Raw genomic sequence first — 7,406 nt, 5'->3', positions numbered from 1 at the left:
TGCCCGCCCCGGGGTGCATTGTGGGAACTGTAGTCCGCAGCTCGCTGCCGCCTTCGACTCTCTGGGGCGGGACGGGGCGCGCAATCCTGGCAAAGTCGGGGGCGGGGCCTGACCCGGGACAGGATTTGTCTCATCCCGCAGAGCCTTCTCTTGCTTCGCGGCCTGGCCCAAGCACTTCCCCGGAACCCAAAGGCATGGGTGGACCAGACCCCCAGGCCCCCCCGTCCCCGGCCAACTAGAGGTTTATTTCAAGGGGAAGGAAGAGACGTTGGGGTTGTTTCCTCTATTGACTGTGGAAGGGCAGTACAAGTTTAGGGGCTGGATAAATGTCATTAGTGGGTCCAGCTACACTGGTTGTAAAGGATGTAGGCACACCAATTGTTGCTAGACATCTTTTTAGCCTCGTTTTAATATATCAGTATGAGGCTCTAAAACAGTTCTCAGCTTTGACTGCATATAAAACGACCTGGGGAATTTTTATGAGACTGACGCGCTGCCCACTGCGCTAAGAAGGCGGTGGTGACCTGGGGAATTTTTAAAAATCACTAATGCCTGGAGATTTTGATCACTTCTAGAGATTTTGATTTAATCGAACCGGGATGGGACTCAGGCATCGGTATCTAAAAGCTTCCCAGGTGATGTGCCAGGGCAAGGAACGATTGTTACGGGCATTTGTAATTTCCTAGACACAAAGCAATACAAACGACAGGAAAACATAAAGTTTTCCCCCACAATTTTATTTTTGAAGTACAGTTTAAAGAAGTAAAATTAGAGATTAACAAAAATACTGCTCATGTTTTCTCTGAAGCAATGAAATTACTTTATAGCTTTCTGGTTAATTACCCCCACAGTTCTAGGATGACGGAAAAAGTCTGAAATCACTCCTTTAATTCTCCCTGTTGCTTCAAGCACCTCAATGCAGTGTCTTGTCTCCATCTCAGCCCTATACCGGAATTGGAAAGCTCTGCCCCTGAGCTTCTCTTATGGTCTCAGATGGCTGCCACTTAGAGCCTACCTCCACAATACAGGTCTGTGACTGAAATGATGACAAAACTGTGCTTTGCGCTTTTTTTTTTTAAGATTTTATTTATTTGACAGAGAGGGAGAGGGAGAGAGCAAGCACAGGCGGGGGAGTGGTAGAGGGAGAGGGAGAAGGCTCCCTGCTAAGCAGGGAGCCCATGTGGGGCTCGATCCCAGAACCCTGGGATAATGACCTGAGCTGAAGGCAGACGCTTAACCGACTGAGCCACCCAAGTGTCCTGAGCATGGGACTCTTGATCTTGGGGTTGTGAGTTGGAGCCCCACGTTGGGTGAAGAGGTTACTTAAATAACAAAATCTTTAAAAAAAAAAAAAAAGTTTAAGCCAAGAAGATCTCATATTCTCTGATTGGTACAGAAATATCCTGGCTATATTCCATTAACCAGAAGTTGCACCCCATAGAATTGATCTCAATACAAGACAAATTTAAAGTTTCCTAACATACCTAACGAGTCTCCTCAACAGTCTTTATGTTGACCTCAGGGTTTCTTCTAGAGTCTCACTCTTGCTTTCAAGCATATCAGCTCCAACAGACAGCACCACTGTCATTTGGAAGTATAGCTGACCCTTGAACAACAGGTGTTTTGTTATATGCAGACTTTTTTCAATAAGTATATTGGAAAATGTCGGGGGGATTTGTGACAATTTGTAATACATCTTTTTTAAAAGATTTTATTTATTTATTTGAGAGAGAATGAGATAGAGAGAGCGAGCATGAGAGGGGGGAGGGTCAGAGGGAGAAGCAGACTCCCCGCTGAGCAAGGAGCCCGATGCGGGACTCAATCCTGGGACTCCAGGATCATGACCTGAGCCGAAGGCAGTCGCTTAACCACTAAGCCACCCAGGCGTCCTGTAATACATTTTTAAAAAGATTTTATTTATTTAGGGGCACCTGGGTGACTCAGTCGGTTAGGCATCTGCCTTTGGCTCAGGTCACGATCACAGGGTTCCCAGATCGAGCCCTGTGTCAGGCTCCCTGTTCAGTGGGAAGTCTGCTGCTGCCTCTCCCTCTGGCTCTCCCCCTGGCTTGTACTCTCTCCCTCTCTCTCCCTCTCTGTGTCAAATAAATAAATGAAATCTAAAAGATTTTATTTATTTATTAGAGAGAGAGAGAGAGAAAACAAGCACACATGGGGGGAGGGGCAGAGGGCGAGGGAGAAGCATACTCCCTGCTGAGGGCGGAGCTCCATGCTGGGCTCGAACCCAGGACCCTGAGATCATGACCTGAGCCAAAGGCAGATGCTTAACGACTGAGCCACCCAGGTGCCCTGGATTTACAACAATCTGAAAAAACTTGCAGATGAACTACATAGCCTAGAAATATTTTAAAAATTTAAGAAAAAGTTAGCTATGTCATAAATGCATAAAATACATGTACATACCAGTCCATCTTATTTACTACCATAAAGTATACACAAGTCTATTATAAAAAGTCAACATTTAGGGGCGCCTGGGTGGCTCAGTTGGTTAAGCGACTGCCTTCGGCTCAGGTCATGATCCTGGAGTCCCAGGATCGAGTCCCGCATCGGGCTCCCTGCTCGGCAGGGAGTCTGCTTCTCCCTCTGACCCTCCTCCCTCTCATGCTCTCTGTCTCTCATTCTCTCTCTCTCAAATAAATAAATAAAATCTTAAAAAAAAAAAAAAGTCAACATTTACTAAACTCCCCCACACAAATACTTGTAGACTGTACATGGTGCCATTTGCAGTGGAAATGTAAACAAATGTAAAGATGCTGTATTAAATCATAACTGTGTAAAATTAACTCTAGAACATACTGTACTACTGTTATAATTAAGTAGCCACCTCCTGTTGCTTTTGTGGTGAGCTCAAGTGTTGCTAGTATCCACTAATCATCTCCTTATGAGCAGTTAGTCTCTCTGGTAAATTGCTATCACAAGTGAAAAGTGACCTCTCATGGTTCTCACTGTTAAGTAGTTAAGTTTTGGAGGAGTCAAAAGTTTTACATAGGGCGCCTGGGTGCCTCAGTTGGTTAAGCGACTGCCTTCGGCTCAGGTCATGATCCTGGAGTCCCAGGATCGAGTCCCACATTGGGCTCCCTGCTCAGCGGGGCATCTGCTTCTCCCTCTGGCCCTCCCCCTCTCATGTGCTCGCTCTCTCTCTCAAATAAATAAATTAAATTAAAAAAAAAAAGTTTTACATAGATTTTCAACTCCACAGGGGGGAGGGTGGTTGGTGCCCCTAACCCCTAGGCTCTTCAGGGGTCAGCTGTATTGCATCTACTTAGGCAAGTAAGTGGCTTCTTTTTTTTTTTTTAAGATTTTATTTTTATTATTATTTTTTTTAGAGAGCGAGCGAGAGAGAAACAGCATGAGAGGGGAGAGGGTCAGAGGGAGAAGCAGGCTCCCCGCCGAGCTGGGAGCCCGATGCGGGACTCGATCCCAGGACCCCGGGATCATGACCTGAGCCGAAGGCAGTTGCTTAACCAACTGAGTCACCCAGGCGCCCAAGTAAGTGGCTTCTGGCTAAGACTTGTGCCTAGGACACTCTCACAGGACAAACCACTGTGGCTACTTAGTAAAACATTTTAAGGTTGTTATTCCAAACTCTGTTTTAGTCCACTCATTGGCTTGTATTTGAATATTGGGACAACCCTTTTCTGTATGTCACTTTTTGCTGATAGAAATTAGCAAGAAATAGGGGCGCCTGGGTGGCTCATTCAGTTGGGTGATCAATGATTCTTGATTTCAGCTCAGGTCTTGATCCCAGGCTCTCGAGTTCCAGCTACACGTCGGGCTCCGGGCTGGGTGTGGAGCCTACTTAGTAAATAAAGAAATAAGAAATTACCAAGAAATAGGGGCACCTGGGTGGCTCAGTTGGTTAAGCGTCTGCCTTCGGCTCAGGTCATGATCCCAGGGTTCTAGGATCGAGTCCCACATCGGGCTCCTTGCTTGGCAGGAAGCCTGCTTCTCCCTCTCCCACTCCCCCTGCTTGTGTTCCTGCTCTCGCTATCTCTCTCTCTGTCAAATAAATAAATAAAAAATTAAAAAAAAAAAAAGAAATTACCAAGAAATAAATCTTAGCCTTTTGGAATAATAATAAATGCCAGTCCCAGGATGGCTCTGCTGCCCTGCACTATGCTGCCTCAAACCTTCGGCATTGTCACAAACAACACTTTACCCTGCACCTTCTGTCACCCTCCAGGTCAGGGGCTCCTCTAAATCTCCGCTTTCTGTTTTGTCTGGGCCCGTGATTTTCATGGACCCGGCATGTCATCTCCACAACTGTAGTAGTGAGGACGAGTGGGGACTGGAACAATGATAAAATAAGACCTCTTGTTCTTCCCCAGATTAATTTTCTTTCATAGCTTTAGCAGACATTTCAGAACCTGAGGTGCTGCGAGGAGGAGGTCATGGCTAAGGTGAAAATGCCTGATTGTGCCCTGAGGCTGGGATCTGCTCCCAGCCCTGTTGCTATCTTTTTTTATTAATTAATTTATTTTAAATTTTATTTTGTTATGTTAATCACCATACATTACATCATTAGTTTTTGATGTAGTGTTCCATGATTGTTTGCATATAACACCCAGTGCTCCATTCAATACGTGCCCTCTTTAATACCCATCACCAGGCTAACCCATCCCCCCACCCCCCTCCCCTCTAAAACCCTCAGTTTGTTTCTCAGAGTCCATAGTCTCTCATGGTTCGTCTCCCCCTCCGATTCCCCCCCCTTCATTTTTCTCTTCCTACTATCCTTTTTTTTTTTTTTAACATATATTATTTGTTTCAGAGGTACAGTTGCTATCTTATGTGTGTGACTAGGGGAAAATCCTCTCATGTCCCTTTCAGCACCTTCAGCCATTTCCCCCTCCTATAAATACAAGATACCTGGTAGGAAGTATTTTGAGCTAATAATAAGAACATTCAATCTTTCCCTGGAAAATCCAAAGTTTTCCTTCCTGCCTTTATTCCTTGGCAGCTCTTGGTAAGGCAGCTGGGTTTTCTGCTCTGCTGGGAAATTCCATCTGTGGTCTTCTATCACCTGTATCTCTCCTGGTTCCTGTCTCTCATTTTAACATTTGATCAAATCCTACTTTCCATGTTGGAGAGTCATGGCCCCAAATGAGACCAAGGCAACACGGAGCAAAAGACAGGACATGGTCTTTCTCTTTGCTGAGTCCTCCCCTGGAAGGATTTAGGGGCTGAAAGTGGGTGCATCTCCCTGACTAGACCTTGTACACCCCATTCCAGGTGAAGGTGCTGCTCGGATCAGCTCTTCTAAATAGTTCTTATTTCCTGCTCTTGGGTAGTAAAAACAAATTTACAAGTACTATGGGCCCTTGTAAGTTAAAAAGAAAATTCCTTATGCTTCCTCTGAAAACCCTCAATAATCATGTTAAGGAAAAGGGGAAAGTAGTCAGGGACATAAACCTTGGAACAGGACTGACCTGGGTTGGACTCCCCCACCCTCTACTTTCCAGCTGCGGCAATTACTTAATTTTTCTGGTCTTTGGTTTCCTTAACTATAAAAGGGGTTTCCTCATGATTATTATAAAAATTAAATGAGATAATGAAGTGCCAGCACAATGCCAGCCATAGAGTTTGATAAAGAGTAGAGATTATTACCCAAGGAGATTGGATGTATGGCAAGAATAATTAGTTCCTTAATATGGTTTACCTCTTTAGAGGACAAAGTACTATCTGATAAGGGAGAGATCCACCAACAATGGTCCAGTTTGGGAAGCAAAGTCAAAGTACCCACAGTTCTGTGTAGCTGTTCCTTCTCTTCCTTGCAACCTCTTAGCACTGGCGTGCCCCTCCCTCATTCACTTGGTCACCTCATCCAAGCCCATGGCTTCAGATACTGGCACCAGCAATACGCTGATACCTCCCAGATTTGTATCTCTAACACTAACCTTTTACCCTGAATTCCAGACTGATGTATCCAACTACCAATTCTATGTCTCACTTGAATACTAGGCATCACAAATTCAACCTACCACAAACTGAGCTCCTGGTCTTCCTACCAAAACTGCTTCACCCACATTCTTCCCTCTCTGCCTTCATCCCAGTCCATGTCTCCTGTTTCTACTGTTGCCACACAGGTACTGTGGTTGCATTTATGGCAACAGACTCCTAATCGGCTGCACTGCTTCTGCCCTTCCTACCTTTAGCCTATTTCCACACAGCAGCCAGAGGGATCGTATTAACACGGATGTGAAGTTATGATATTATTCTATTTAGAGCCCTCCAGTGGCTTCCCATCTCCCTCCTTACAGAAACCAAACTCATTTCAGCAGAGATTGTATATCTTGTTTAGTTTGTTGTCCATCTCCAATAACTACCCCACCCCCATCTCCAGTAGGGCAGCAAATTTTATCAGCTTTGTTCCTGTATCCCCAGCACCTGATACAGTGCCTGGCGCACACACACCCTTCCTACAGTTCTTGAATGAAGGAATGACTTCCAGACAAGATGCCTGAAAAGTGGGAAGATAATTTTAAAGAGTACTTAATCCAACAATCTCCTTTGCAGATAAGGATGGCTTTACTTTAGAATGCTTTATAGGCTTTTCTTGCAGCAGATTCCTTTGATCCCATGATGCTGAATTTAGGCTACAAAGTCAGGTTACCTTTCCTAAGGGTCCACTGGTAGAGACACCAGTGGCCGGAACCAGCAAGCGTATTCACAGTGTAGATAACCCACCTGGGAAGCTGAGAGCTTGCCATTTGAAGACTAACTGTACGGAGATCCTGGAAGTGAGCTGCAAATTGAAAGCTTTTCCGCTAGATTGGGAGATTTGCAGATAACCTTCCGGTTCTGAGACCTCGCACGTCACTCTTGGCCAGATCGATCACCTGAGATCTAGCAAGGCCTTGTGGAAGCTGGGTGGATTTTCCCTCATAGGTAGGACTACTGAACCTTTAACGTAGGTGGTATTTGCTTGATATTCTTGAGCAGGGGATGCCTAACTTGGAAATTCCCTCAGAAAGAAAAGGGGACGAGCCTCTCTGACTACTGCTGCTCTAATTCAAGTGCTTCTCTCGCACCTATCCTCAGGTCTTGGGCAAAAAGGGCTAAGCGGCTGTGGGCCAGCAGCCACTTCCCCGGAAGGCTTAGGCCGGAGAAGTCTCCCTTCCATTGCCTTCACAATGACGGGAAAGGAGTCCTCGAACTAGGCAGATCAAGACCTGATCTGCGTTCCTGCGGGGAGCAAAACTTGGGGAGGCCAAGTTAACGGCCGACTGCAAGTCTTGCTCAATTCTAAAGAGAGCACCGGAAGACGAGCCAGGATCTAAACCACAACCCCCAGCAGGCCCGGCGGGCCTGGGGAAGCACGCCCTCCCATTGGACGCCGGCGAGCAGCGTGCCCTCACGCCTCGTTCCGTAGTCAGCCCCGCCCCCCCACC

This window comes from Mirounga angustirostris, unplaced genomic scaffold (assembly GCF_029215605.1).
Source record: "Mirounga angustirostris isolate CCGP_5_RB_7025 unplaced genomic scaffold, mMirAng1.0.hap1 SCAF_1, whole genome shotgun sequence".
Taxonomy (NCBI): Eukaryota; Metazoa; Chordata; class Mammalia; order Carnivora; family Phocidae; genus Mirounga; species Mirounga angustirostris.
Note: the sequence above shows the minus strand (reverse complement) of the source record.